The sequence below is a fragment of the Schistocerca americana genome, chromosome 10, assembly GCF_021461395.2.
Source record: "Schistocerca americana isolate TAMUIC-IGC-003095 chromosome 10, iqSchAmer2.1, whole genome shotgun sequence".
NCBI classification, from domain to species: Eukaryota; Metazoa; Arthropoda; class Insecta; order Orthoptera; family Acrididae; genus Schistocerca; species Schistocerca americana.
Window position 1 is genome coordinate 17,565,083 of NC_060128.1, and position 15,351 is coordinate 17,580,433.

The window sequence follows — 15,351 nt, forward strand, 5'->3', positions numbered from 1 at the left end:
TGTTTCTTTTTTAGCATGTTGTAGATTTTCATGCCTATTATTCTGGGGTTTGTGCATATGACTTTAACCTGTGAGTAGGAAGCATGAAGTTTGTCTTATTCCTAGTGCTGTATTGATGCTTAATATTGTTGTCTACGAATAACATACGGTTACTGTATACAAAAATAATCAGTTCAGAGATGTACAAACAGAGGGCACTTAATACCACTAGATTTCTTAACAGTGGGCGACAAGATTTTTTTGGTCTTGCATTACACATATTTCTAACAATTGATTTTTGTAATTTTAATATTCTAATGATTTTGCTTGTATTACCCCAAAAGATAATGCCATACCTTATAACAGCTTCAAAATAGCTGTGATAAACTACTTTTCTTATCTCCATGCTAGTTGAATATGACAAAATCTTCATAGCAAAGGTCAGGCTGTTTATCTTATTTGCTTTCTATATATGAAGACCAGGATAAATTTTGATTCCTAAAAATTTAACACAATCTGATTCTTTCAGTACTTGGTTACTGCAGGTAATATGAATTTCATTTATCTTAGAGTTTATAGTTTTGAACTGTAGTAAATGTTTTTTTTCCAATATGCGATTTTAACACATTTAGTCAGAACCAGTTTTCTACACTGTCTAATAGATTTGTGGCTGTTGAGGGAATTTGTTGTGAGTGATTGGTTTTGATGAGGGCAGCCATATCATCAGTGAATAAAACTGAGTGTGAATTTATGTTTAGTGGCAAGTCATTTATGTACAGTAAGAATAAAATTGGAACCAAAAGTCAGCCTTGTGGAACACCTTGTGAAATAATCATCCATTCAGAGAAGAAATTTCCCTTGCTTGATGATATAACTACTCTGTGTTTCTTCTTTGTGAGGTATAACCTGAACCATTCTAGAACATGACCTCCAGTTCCGTATTTTTCCATTTTAGACAGGAGCCATTGATGGTTTACACAATCAAATGCTTTTATGAGGTCACAGAACAATCCTGCAACTTTGCTAGACTTGTCTAAGGCAGAACAAATTTTTTTCACAAACTCATAATAATAATAATAATAATAGTATTTATTCAACATCGAATAATCAGATACAATCCGTAGAAATCATACAGTGTCAGGACATCATACAGATTATTTTCTGAATACGTCAGTTTATAAATTACAAACTAAAGATTTGTTTGTATTAATAAATTTTACGTTTTGATGCATTTTACATTTGGTAGTATACAATCACAATATTACAAATATTGTTGTTATCAACATTATATTAGTTGTAGGTTAGTTAAAACTATGAGCTTGACATACTTATGAAGCAATTTTCATACAGGTATAATACTTGTCTAGGGAATGAAAAGGGTTTTCAATTAGAATTCTTTTTAGCTGATCTTTTGTTAGTGGGAAGGGTTGTGAGACTTTTTGGTTGGGCATTGGATAGCTTCAGCCCAGCATGAAGTGCATTTTTTTCATATAAAGCTGTTCTGTGGCTATTTACATGGTATCTGAACTTTAGCCTTGAACTGTACTGGTGCAGGTCACAGTTGAAATTTGGATTTATTGTTTCCACAAGCAGTATAACTTTCAATATGTATACACCTATAATGGTAAGCACACCTAACTTTGGGAACAGATTCCGACACGATTCTCGAGGTTTGACACCACAAATAATTCTGATAGCTTTATTCTGTAGTATTAATAATGTGCTTAGGTTGGCTTGAGTTGTTGCACCCCATATTTCTACAGCATGGTTTAAATTTGATGAGAATAGGGCATGATAGGCAGTTTTTAGTACACACATGCCGTTACAATATTTGCTAATCATATTTATAGGAAACACATTCTTCGACAGCTTACATGCTAAGGAATCGATATTCATGTCCCGTTTGAGGCTGTCCTGGATTGTAATTCCGAAGAACTTTGTCCATTTTTCCTTATTTACAATGTCATTTTCTATGGATAATTTCATGTCAAATTCTATTTGTTTCCGTATGTTAAATTCCATCATTGCAGTCTTTGAAGCACTTACACCTGCCTAATATCGTGTGGGGCCCCCGCGAGGACGCAGAAGTGCCGCGGCACGACGTGGGATGCACTCGACTAACTGGAGGGAGTGGACACCACGAACCGTGCATGGCTGTCCATGAATCCGTAGGAGTGCGACGAGATGGATTCTCTTCTGACAGCACGTTGCCAGACATCCCGGATATGCTCAATAATGTTCATGTCTGGGGAGTTTGGTGGGCGGCGGTAGTGTTTAAACTCAGAAGAGTGTTCCTGGGGCCACTCTGTAGCAATTCTGGACGTATGGGGTGTCGCATTGACCCGCTGGAATTGCCCACGTCCATGGATGCAGGTGATCAGACAGGATGCTTACGTACTTGTCACCTGCGAGAACCGTATCTAGACGTATCAGGGGTCCCATATCACTCCAAGAGCTACACGCCCCTCACCACTACAGAGTCTCCACCAGCTTGAACAGTCCCCTGCTGGCGTGCAGGGTCGTTGGATTCATGAGGTTGTTTCCATACCCGTACACATCTGTCCGATCGATACAATTTGAAACGAGACTCGTCCCACCAGGCAACACGTTTCCGGTCATCAACAGTCCAATGTCGGCGTTGAGGGGCCCAGGCGACGCATAAAGCTTTGTGTCGTGCAGTCATCGAGGGTACACGAGTGGGACTTCTGCTCCGGAAGCGCATATCGATGATGTTTCGTCGAACGGTTCGCACGCTGCCACTTGTTCGTGGCCCAGCACTGAAACCTGCAGCAATTTTCGGAAGGGTCGCACTTATGTCAGGTTGGGCGATTCTCTTCAGTCGTCGTTGGTCCCGTTCTTGTAGGATCTTTTTCTGGCCACAGCGATGTCGGGAGACCTGATGTTTTACCGGATACCTGATATTCACGGTATACTCGTGAAATGGTCGTAAGGGAAGATCCCCACTTCATCGCTACCTCGGAGATCCTGTGTCCCATCTCTCGTGCGGGGACTATAATGCCACGTTCAAACTCACGTAAATCTTGATAACCTGCCATTGTAGCAGCAGTAAACGATCCAACAACTGCGCCAGACAGTCGTTGTCTTCCATAGGCGTTGCCGACCGCAGCGCCGAATTCTGGTTGTCTGTGTGTCAGAGGTGTACATGTCCCGCTTTTAACCCGCCCATGCTTGCCCGGTGGCCAGGCGGGCAGGCCGCCGCTCGTTGTCAACAGAACGGGCAGGCTGCTTCACTCCCAGCCAAGCCAAGCACAACCCAACCCGGGCAGGCTGCGGGAAACTTGCTTGCCTGCCCATATTACTGCTGAGCTGCGCTACGCAGCCGTTTAGTCTGCGCGCGTCATTGTCGTATTATGAACGTTAATCAAAAGTTTTTATTTTACCTGAGCACCAAAAGACAAACCCCAACATTATATATATATATGTATTAATTTCAGGTAAAAAAAATATTGGTTTTATTTGTATATTCTTCCTTTACGCGTATATTTCGGGCTTCTTATGTATATAAATAAAAATTAATTGCCAAATGTGTTGATAAGCGTAAAACTCGAGAACGCCTGGACCAGTTCGGCTAAATTTTTTTTGCTGTGTTCGTAATTCTCAGGACAAGGTTTTTATAAAATAAAATTTTTCGAAAATCGACCGAAAAATTGGAAAATTTGACAAAAATTGAAAGTGCGTTTTCATTGTGTCCGTGTGTTTGTATTGCATACAATCTTGATGAAATTTTGCACACTATACCTTGAAACCAAGAGGAAGGTCACAGTCTACATAAAATTTCATATGGTGCATGGCAGAGGTTCCTTTACATAACGGAACTCGACAAATTGTACGTATTTATTCCGATCTTGATGAAATTTGGCACACTTGATATTCAAAGCAGGATGAAGGGCGCTGCCTGCTTAAAATTCTGAATGGTGCATGGCGGAGGGTACTTTACGTACACACTTCTACACCAACCTACAATTTTATTCCGATCTTGAAGAAATTTTGCACACTTGACGATCAAGAGCAACATCACTGTCTACTTAATATTTCGGACAGTACATTGAAGAGAGTACCTTACAAAAGATTTTGACATTTTTTGCAGGTTACCATGAAAGTTCACTATGTACGCATGTTTCCATGGAGAAGGTTTTTGAATATTTACATGTGCATGTATATATATATATATGTATATATGTTTATGTATATGTATATGCGTATATATATGTATGTATATGTATATATATATGTATTTCTCTATGAGTATATATATATACTCATAGACAAATACATATATATACATAAACATATATAAATATATATATACATAAACATGCACATGTAAATATTCAAAAACCTTCTCCATGGAAACATGCGTACATAGTGAACTTTCATGGTAACCCGCAAACGATGTCAAAATCTTTTGTAAGGTACTCTCTTCAAGATCATAGACAATGTATATATATATATATATATATATATATATATATATATATACATTTCTTTTAAACGAAATGTCTATGATCTTTTTGAAATTTGAGAGCTGTCTGACACATTCACAGTCATCGTGTTGGACAATTCGCGCACAGCAAATGTCGTTTAACAGTTGCAAACCATTTTTGGTTGAGTGAACGTGTTATATTGGCTGCAAAAAACCTTGATGTTAACGAAATGAATTTTCAGATTCAAAATATGACACCTGGCGAATTGCTGACATACAAGTCGGTTTATTCCGTTACTAACTAAGATGATGTAGTCAACTATCCTACGGAATTTTTAAATTCGCTGGATTTCCCCGGATTACCGCCTCCCAATCTGTAATTAAGTCGGATCGGCAATCATGTTGCGAAAGGTAAACCAGCCACGTCTTTGTAATGGCACCCGGCTTGCGGGGAAGAAGTTAAAGAACAACGTAATCGAAGCCACAATTTTGAAAGGAAAGTACAAAGGTGAGGACAGTTTGATTCCAATATCACTAAGATTCCGACCGACATGCCATTCGACTTTAAACGGTTATAATTTCCAGTGCAGCTTACATTTGCCATGTCGATAGATAAATCGCAGGGGCAGTTGTTATATGTTTGTGGTATCAATCTTGAAAATCATGTTTTTCACATGGCTATTTGTATGTCGCATATTGCCCTGTCGGGACACATTCAACTTCATTTGTTTACGCACCAGGAAACAAAACTATCAATGCTGCGTATCAAAAAGTATTACAATAAATGCTACCTAGCAATAAACTTTGACACTGATTCACTGATCACCACAAAAGTTGACAAATATATATGAGTTTTCATAGATAGGAGAAGAGGAGATGAACTGAGGTGGCGGAATCCAACAGAGAGAGGACGAGGAGAAGGATAGAGGGTGGGGGGGGGGGGTGGAGATGGGCCAAGGGATGGGTTCAAAAATGGTTCAAATGGCCCTGAGCAATATGGGACTTAACTTCTGAGGTCATCAGCCCCCTAGAACTTAGAACTACTTAAACCTAACTAACCTAAGGACATCACACACATCCATGCCCGAGGCAGGATTCGAACCTGCAACCGTAGCGGTCGCGCGGTTCCAGACTGTAGCGCCTAGAACTGCTTGGCGACTTCGGCCGGCCAAGGGATGGGGAGGGGGGGGAGGGGGGGAGGTAATCAAAGAGATAGTGGGAGAGGACTAAATGGATAGAGAGAAAATACGGGAGGGAAGATGGACTACGAGAGTATGGAATAAATAAATGCCCAGGCAACGCAATGCAGTCTGTGCTGCACTTTTCAACACCGAAACGGATGGATATTTGTACTAAAGAAGTGAACCTCCACCCCCGAAAAAGAAGATTGGTCACCTCCCCAGAAGAATAAATTATCTACGCCCCTATTAACCACTGTACTGCAATGAGAACCAAATTAAGATTTTGGAAGTCTAGATTCTTTAACTTTAGTATGTTTCAGCCAAGTATGACACCAATTATATAAATATTTAACTACGTTTCCAGGATGTATTTTACTGGTTCTGTGAATTCATTCGAAGTTGGAAAAATCATTCTAAATTGCCAAAATGCATTTTAACAAAATCGAAGGACCTGTTTCGTATCCAGTTCGTCTAAAAACTATAGTACTGGGAATACAACGGCGACCCTGAGCCATTTTTCGCGGCTCCTACGTTTGCGTCATGAGAGTCCACACTTGTAGTCTAGGTCTGCATCATGAGGGACCATATTTCGGACCATCATGATGCAGACTAAGACGACGAGTGTTTACTTGCATGATGCAAATCTAAACGACGACTCTAGACCCTCATAACACAGACCTAAACGACGAGTCTGAATCCTCATGACGCAGATATAGACGCTGTGGAGAGTGGCTCAGAGTTTCCATTATATTCCTACTACAATACATTCATGGAAAAAGACGCTCTTCATTTTAGGAGTATTTGTAGTGTCTAGGTCTTCAGCATCTTGACTCTGCATGTGGGATTCCCCTTAATATAGAAATACAAGAATAAAATTACATTTTGCAATGTGTGTGGAACTCAACAAAATAAATTGTAATTTAAACTCATAATGTGTATTGCCTTACTCCACAAATGAATATTTTATTTTGCAGAACACTTTTCAACATAAAATCTTTACAAATTTTCCTTCAGTTCCCCTGAAAGTATTATTTAGGCCAAACCAGATACTCCTAAAAATATTTGGCTACTTTTGCAAACCCAAGTAACAGAAAATGATTTACAAACAATAATTAATGTCACTTGGAAGGATTGAAATCAAAAAGTTTAGTCTAAAATAAAAATGAACTGTATGCATTACAAAATTTCTATCTCAGAAATTGACGCCCAGGAAGCACAAGAAAGAAATCTGCACTCTTAATTAGTAAATTTGCGCTCAAACTCATAGTTTCCCGTTCAATGTTCTACTGTATTTTCAATGTGTCTGCTGATTAGTGTTTGAATTAATTATGACGAGATCGTTAAGTCTGTCTGCATTAAGACGTGATCGTTTTTCGCTAATTAGGTTTCCAGCGCAACTAAAAATTCTCTCACTAGACGCACTAGTGGCTGGTATATTTAATATTTTTCTTGCACACACGCACGTCGAGGAAGTCGTTGGGAGTTATTTTTCTACCACTGTAGAATATCTCCCTCGTTCACACAGTGTTCTTGCAAGTATCTGCTGACTTCATCATGTAGGAGAGGAGGCTCTTCTGCCCAGTCCTCAAATTTCGCCATTTTGTACGGCCCTGGATTTGTTTCTTGGTTTCTGTGATTGGGCACTTGTACTGAAACTGTACAGGTTCCAATTAATATTTGCAGAATAATGTGAAGATCGTACTACACATAGTTCAAATTATAATAGGTTTTAGATGATGCTATCATTTATCGCCCTGTAAAGTCACCAGAAGATCAAAACTAACTGCAGGACGATTTAAATAAGGTATATATTTTTGGTGTGAAAATTAGCAGTTGGCAATAAATAATGACAAGAGCGAGGTTATCCCTGTGTGTACTAAACTAAGTCCGTTAAACTTCGTTTACAAGATCAACCAGTCAAATCTAAAGGCTGTAGATTCTACTTAATACCTCTGATTACAATTACGACCTACTTAAATAGGAATGGACACACAGAAAATGCTGTAGGCGTTTTAATGACAAAACACTCTTTTGGAGCGTTGCTACGAAGTTGGAGAGCCTTACTATTGACGGAAGAGGTCGAAAGAGTCTAAATAAGGGCAGCTGGTTTGGTATTATTATAAAACAGGGGAAAGAGTGTCGCGGAAATTACACAAGAGTTCGGGTGGTAATCATTTCAACAATGGCGTTTTTTGACGTGGCGCGATCTATATATGAAATTTCGATCACCAACTTACACCTCCGAATTCGAAGAGATATTGTTGAGTCCCATATACATTGGAAGAAATGATCATCAGAATAAAATACAAAAAAGCAGCGCTCAGACGGAGAGCTGTAGGTGTTCTATCCCGCGCGAAATTCGAGAAAAGGAGACAAATAAGTTGAAAGTGGTTCGATGAACCCTCAACTAAGCACTTGCGTGTGTCTTGCAGAGTAACCATGTACATGTAGATGGTAACCATGTACATGTAGATGAAGAATATATGCATTATCTTAGGAGCTTACCTTCAGCACACATCTGTCGTGCTGCTTGGTAAATTTTTTCATCCTCGGTTAACTTTCTTAATGTGCGGTAGTTAGCCACCATAAACGTTGCAATTTTATGCAACATACTAACGCACATTTTCTGTTCTAGGAAGGCATCAGCGGCTTGTTTCAAAGGTTTCATGTCCTGAAAATACATTTTCTCAACATATATATTTCACAAGTGGTTCTATAATATTCAGATGGAATAAAATTACAAACCTCTTCATCGTTATCCCGTACGGTACAGTGAGTTTTTAAGGCATAAAACCACGGTAGAACTAAATGTAGGGTTGGATCCTTGTCACTCTCTAGATCAACTGTAGCTTCTTTAAACGGCTTAAGAAATTCTATAAGCTGGCCAGTTATATGGTGGTCATAAACCAGCATCTTATCAGAGGCACCTTCATTATGTAAAACAGCCTTCACTGAATCAATCTGAGAATGGACTGATACAAGCATGTCAAAATAACTATTCCAACGAGTTGAAACCCACTGCTTTAAAGATGAGTTCAGTCTCACACAGAGACCTCTTCTCTTGAAGTACGAAACCGTAGCCCGCACTGTATTAAGAATGGCTAATATATTTGGAACATTTTCTTTCAAAAACTGTTCGCTCAGAACATGTTTCAAGACTGTGTTTATACTATGAGCCATGCATGGAAGACGCTGATATACTTCGAGAGCTTTGACAATGTTAGTGCCCTGGTCTGTGCCAAACGTAATTTTGGCAATGTCTTCACGAGAAACACCCATAGTTTCTAAGCCATCTTCCAACTCTTTTCGAATATTCGAGCCAGTTTTTGGGCAGTCAGGAAACGCAGAGCACATTAGTACATATTTATTCAAACGCCAGTCTGAATTTATGTAATGCATTGTCACGGACATGTAATGCACCCCTTTGTAATTGTCTGTCCATAGATCAATTGTACTGGCACATATACCAGAACGAATCGCATGCACTATATCTGGGAGCATTTTGCTGCGCACTTTATCAGCTAAGGTTTGAACTTTCCTAGCTACTGTCACTCGGGAAGGCATAACATTTTTAATATCAACTGAGCCATATTTTTTACCTATGTCGATCAGTGTCTGCCCTAAATTAAGAAATCCTTCTCCCTCTATACTGCTAAATGGTCTCAGGTCCTTAGCACACATTTCGACGTACTTTTCGGCCACTAAATCTTTGTCCTCTTTCAAGATATTTACGGAGTGAGGGAACTGCTTGTCAAATTTGCACACATGTCTTAACATACTCGAGGTTCCCGAATAAGTACTTAAGAGCTTTTTACATAGTTTGCATTGAGACACACCTACCGATTTATTTGAAGCGGCCTCATAAACACACGAAAACGTTTCCCATGCGGCACTTGTGCTCTGTTTCGTTACCAGCACGTATTCGCCAGTTGTCAATTTTTTTTCAATCTCACTAAAGTTCGACCTATTCATTGTGCTGCCTCCACCGTTGCGATAAATGAACTGCAGGCTAACTACCTGGCTACTCTAGTCACGGTAGCTTGACAGCGCAACCTGTTGTCAGGCGCAGCAAGCTGAGCGGGTCCCGTGAAGCTTGGCAGGCTTGCGGGAACCCAGGTAGCCCGGGCTTGCGGGAGCCCGTATCGCCCGCATTGCCCACTGTGCCTCAGTACACGCGCACTCTTGTGTTTACATCGCGGCAGGCTGACCTGCATGAATGGCTGCAGAGGAGCTAGGGGCAAGCAGGCTGCAAGGGGAATTTGTACACCTCTGCTGTGTGTCTATTTGAATGCGCACGCCTGTGTCAGTTTGTTTGCCGCTTCGGTGTATGTCAGGCCCGTAGTATGGGATCGGTACCACGACGCCTCTGTCCTCGGAGACGACCGCTGCACTGCCGTTTGCTATTAAAAAGACGCCGAATGCATGTCACGAAAAAGGACTTTGGCGGGTAACGTAACTCTGTCTTCAGTTATTAAAATTACCAATCAAAATTTGCGAATATGAGATGAAGGGAAGGACGTCATGCCAGAAAAGTTAAAAACGCTGTAACTTTGTGGCACCAGTTTACTTCTCTCACAACCAATTAGCGTCAGAAGCAACCACCACCTTATACGCATGTATTAGGAAAATTTGCACGGCATGTGTCACGAGAGACGCCCGGGAGGCGCCGCCGTCGTACCCCCCCCCCCCTCCCCCCCTTCACGGACACCACCCGAGTTTAAGTTGCACGAACAACGTGGCCATCTGATCAGCCGACCCGGATCAGGAGAGCCACCGCAGCACATTTCAGCTACCACTGTCTATACTTTTACAAATAAATTCGTAATACTTTGTCAGCATGAACAGGAAGGAATCACGATTCACACTCGTAGCAGTGCAAGTTCAAAAACATAACAAAGTAACTTCTTTTTACATGTAAACTAAGAAAAAAATATTGAATTTAATTGATGAAAGGAGAAAATATAAAAATGCAGTAAATGAAGCAGGCAAAAGGGAATACAAACGTCTCAGAAATGAGATCCAAAGGAAGTGCAAAATGGTTAAGCAGGGATGGCTAGAGCACAAATGTAGAGGCTTATTTCACTAGCGGTAAGATAGATACTGCCTACAGGAAAATTAAACAGACCTTTGGAGAAAAGAGAACTACTTGTACAAATATCAAGAGCTCATATGGAAACCCAGTTCTAAACAAAGAAGGGAAAGCAGAAAGGTGGAAGGGGTATATAGAGGGTCTATACAAGGTTGATGTACTTGAGGACAATATTATGGAAATAGAAGAGGATGTAGATGAAGATGAAATAGGAGATACGATACTGCATGAAGAGTTTGACAGAGCACTGAAAGACCCGAGTCGAAACAAGGCCCTGGGAGTAGACAGCATTCCATTAGAACTACTAGCGGCCTTGGGAGAGCCAGTCCTGACAAAACTCTACTATCTGGTGAGCAACATGTATGAGACCAGCGAAATACCCTCGGGCTTGAAGAAGAATATAATAATTCCAATCCCAAAGAAAGCAGGTGTTGACAGATGTGAAAATTACCGAACTATCACATTAATAAATTACGGCTGCAAAATACGCGAATTCTATACAGACGAATGAAAAAACTAGTGGAAGCTCACCTCGGTTTCTAGCATTTGTAGACTTAGAGAAAGCTTTTGACAATCAAACTAGAATACTCTCTTTCAAATTCTAAAGATGGCAGGGGTAAAATACAGGAAGCGAAAGGCTATTTACAATTTGTACAGAAACCAAATGGCAGTTATAAGAGTCGAGGGGCATGAAAGGGAAGCAGTGGTTGGGAAGGGAGTGAGACAGGGTTGTAGCCTCTCCCCGATGTTATTCAATCTGTATATTGAGCAAGCAGTAAAGGAAACAAAAGAAAAATTTGGAGTAGGTATTAAAATCCATGGAGAAGAAATAAAAACCTCGAGGTTCGCCGATGACATTGTAATTCTGTCAGAGACAGCAAAGGACTTGGAAGATCAGTTGAACGGAATGGACAGTGTCTTGAAGGGAGGAAATAAGATGAACATCAACAAAAGCAAAACGAGGATAATGGAATGTAGTCGAATTAAGTCGGGTGATGCTGAGGGAATTAGATTAGGAAATGAGACACTTAAAGTAGTAAAGGAGTTTTGGTATTTGGGGAGCAAAATAACTGATGATGGTCGAAGTAGAGAAGATATAAAACGTAGACTGGCAATGGCAGGAAAGCGTTTCTGAAGAAGAGAAATTTGTTAACATCGAGTATAGATTTAAGTGTCGGGAAGTTGTTTCTGAAAGTATTTGTACGGAGTGTAGCCTTGTATGGAAGTGAAACGTGGACGATAAATAGTTGGGACAAGAAGAGTGTGGTGTCACCGCCAGACACCACACTTGCTACGTGGTAGCTTAAATCGGCCGCGGTCCATTTAGTACATGTCGGACCCGCGTGTCGCCACTGTGTGATCGCAGACCGAGCGCCACCACAAGGCAGGTCTCGAGATACGGACGAGCACTCGCCCCAGTTGTACGGACGACATTGCTAGCGACAATACGGACGAAGCCTTCCTCTCATTTGCCGAGAGTCAGTTAGAATAGCCTTCTGCTAAGTCCATGGCTACGACCTAGCAAGGCGCCAATTGTAACAGTGCATGTATCTTACGAGTCGCATTTGTATAGTCAAGAGAGATGTATCACAAGGAGTCATTAAAGTTAAGTATAAAGCAGCTACGTACTTTTCTTGCTACCATTCAATAGTTATCCTGTTCCAGAATTCACGCCCGTCTGCGTTAGATAGCGTGCCTATCGGCCCCCTCAAAATAACACTGTGTCGGCACTTCTGTCGACACATCAAAGAGAATAGAAGCTTTCGAAATGTAAGGTTACAGAAGAATGCTGAAGATTAGATGGGTAGATCACATAACTAATGAGGAGGTATTGAATAGAATTGGAGAGAAGAGGAGTTTGTGGCACAACTTGACTAGAAGAAGGGATCGGTTGGTAGGACATGTTCTGAGGCATCAAGGGATCACCAATTTATTATTGGAGGGCACCGTGGAGGGTAAAAATCGTAGAGGCAGACCAACAGAGGAATACACTAAGCAGGTTCAGAAGGATGTAGGCTGCAGTAGGTACTGGGATATGAAGCAGCTTGCACAGGATAGAGTAGCATGGAGAGCTGCATCAAACCAGTCTCAGGACTGAAGACGACAACAACAACAACAACAACAACAACATGTAAAATTTCATAATTTTTTCACTTACTACATTTGTTTTTACAGGTAAGAGAGATTTTGCGATGAATTCTGCACAGCACACAAATCATACTTACAGGTGTATGAAACTCTAGAATTCATCTAATTTATAAAGAATGAATGAGCTGTTACATTTTAAACTTAGTCTTTAGTCAAAACTCAAAATTTGTAGTCAATTGTCTCAGTTTTTATCAGTTTTTAATAGATTTGGAAAATTCTAGTGTTTTGCGTTAAGGAATTTGTGTTTAAGAAGCAGTGCAAAATTCATCTAAGAATCTTTCTTGTGAAGAAATGGGTACCCGTAGCACAATTGCAGCCAACAGTAAGTGAAATATGATGAAATTTCGCATGAAAAAAGAAATTTTTTTGTTATGTATCTGAACTTCCACTGCTGTGGGTGTGAATCCTGAATGCTTCCTGCTCATGCTGACAAAGTTTTACGAATTTATTTGTAAAAGTATAGCCAGTGGAAATTAAAATGTCCTGTGGTGCGTCTCCTGCTCCAAGTCCGCCCGTTTGACGCCTTACGCCCACCCCCCTAAGCTTCCCTTTATTCACAGTAGGTGCTCAGAATGATGTCCGCCTGTGGTAAGAGCAACCTGAACACATCAACAAACACTCCAGGAATTTCGGTTGCCGAAGTCTGGGAGAGTACCAGCCGAAACCTGTCTTCCAACTCTTAGAGCGTGTGGGAATTGGTTGCATACATATTGTCTTTTGAAATTGTCGAAAGATAAAAGATCACGCAGATTTAGATCTGGAGAACGGGGACGCCAGTCAACTACCCCTTCATCAAAAACACTTCGTATTGCTGTCATCGAACCTTTAGCGACGTGTGTTCTCGCATTGTCCTGTATAAAGTAACCGTACATCTTTTTATTAGGTGTTGCTTCTCGAAAAAAAAAGTAATATATTGTTTACATGCCTTTCAGAACGTATTGCCTCGTGGAAAAATATTGCACTAACTGCACACCCCACTCCACTTTTCACATCATGCAGAGATTATTGATGTAATTCACGAGGATTTTCGGAGCTCCAATGTCGACTGCTCTGAGAATTTATGTACCCCAATAAATGCAGCCAGGCTTAATCAGAAAATAAAGCATCTCAGGATGAACTTCCCCACCGCGCACAGACTGTAGCAGCCAGTTGCAGTAGCGACGTCGAGAAACAGTGTCTGAGTTGATGCACTGCCGTTATTTTCTACGTCTTCAATTACGGCTCGTGCTGAGCTCTGTGAGCAGATGTTCTTGACAACCAGTCTGCAGTGCCAAACGGCGCCGAGATTTTCTCGGACATCTTCCCAAGGACTCCCCGATCTCGTCTAATTTATTTTCGCTTAAAACACCAGATTGTCTAGGCCTTCGTTTGTGTAATTCGGATCCAGTGCCCTGACATTTCTTCACTAATCTGCGTGTCGTCGCATCATTGGGAACGGTGCAACACTGGGAAATTTTCGTATGAATTCGAGCCGATATTGCACATACGTTTCTGTTTTTGCATAGTTCAACACAAGAAACACTCTTTGATCCTTCGTGTATACCGTACCAAATGGAAACTGTACAGGAGAGCTGTAAACAGAACACCATTACACTCAGGCGCATAGTGTAAGGGAGTATGCGCAAAGTACTGGTGTCAGAGAACTACGAATCCGGACGTCTTTCGTGAGACACCCTGTAGCTTCTTCTTCTTCTTCTTCTTCCGAATGGGCCAGCCAAGGACCACGACATTCAATTTTTCAGCCTGGGGAGGGACTTGATGTTTGCCCAGTAATCTGGCAGTGACACGCTGCAGCAGTTCGTCGAACATTTGAATGGTGTAGATCCAAACATAAAATTTACAATGGAGGTAGAGAAGGAAGGGAAGTTACCTTTTTTAGATGTGTTGGTGGAGCGAAAAGCGGATGGACGACTGGGCAATTCTGTTTACAGGAAGCCAACGCATACAGACTTATATGTGCATAGCCATAGCTTCCATCATGCGTTTCAGAAGAGAGCTATGCTGAATACTTTAGTACACAGAGCCAGAACTATTTCCGACGAGGACCACCTTGGTCCCGAGATTAACCATTTGACGACTAAGAGGAATGGTTATTCTGCCGGTGAAATTAAATCTGTATTGCCCAAAAAAGTAAGACATGATGCTGGCCATATACAAGAAGTGGACCAACACATAGCACGGCTTCCATTTTGCGGTGCTACAACAAGCAGGATAGGCAAAGTCCTAAAGAGGCAAGGAATAAAACCAGTTTCCCGACCACGAAAATTAAGGAAATGTTGAGACCAGTCAAAGATAGTCTCGGCTTAAGGGTACTGGGAATTTATAGTATTCCTTGCGAATGCGGCGAGAATTACGTGGGCGAGTCGGTAAGAACCGTTGCCGACCACTGCATCGAGCGCCAGCGCCACCTGAAAACAGGTATTTGGAAAAACCAGCGGTGGCTGAGCATAGCCTGCTTAACAAGCATAAGATTTTATTTGAAGAAACGAGAGTAATAGCCCACACATCGA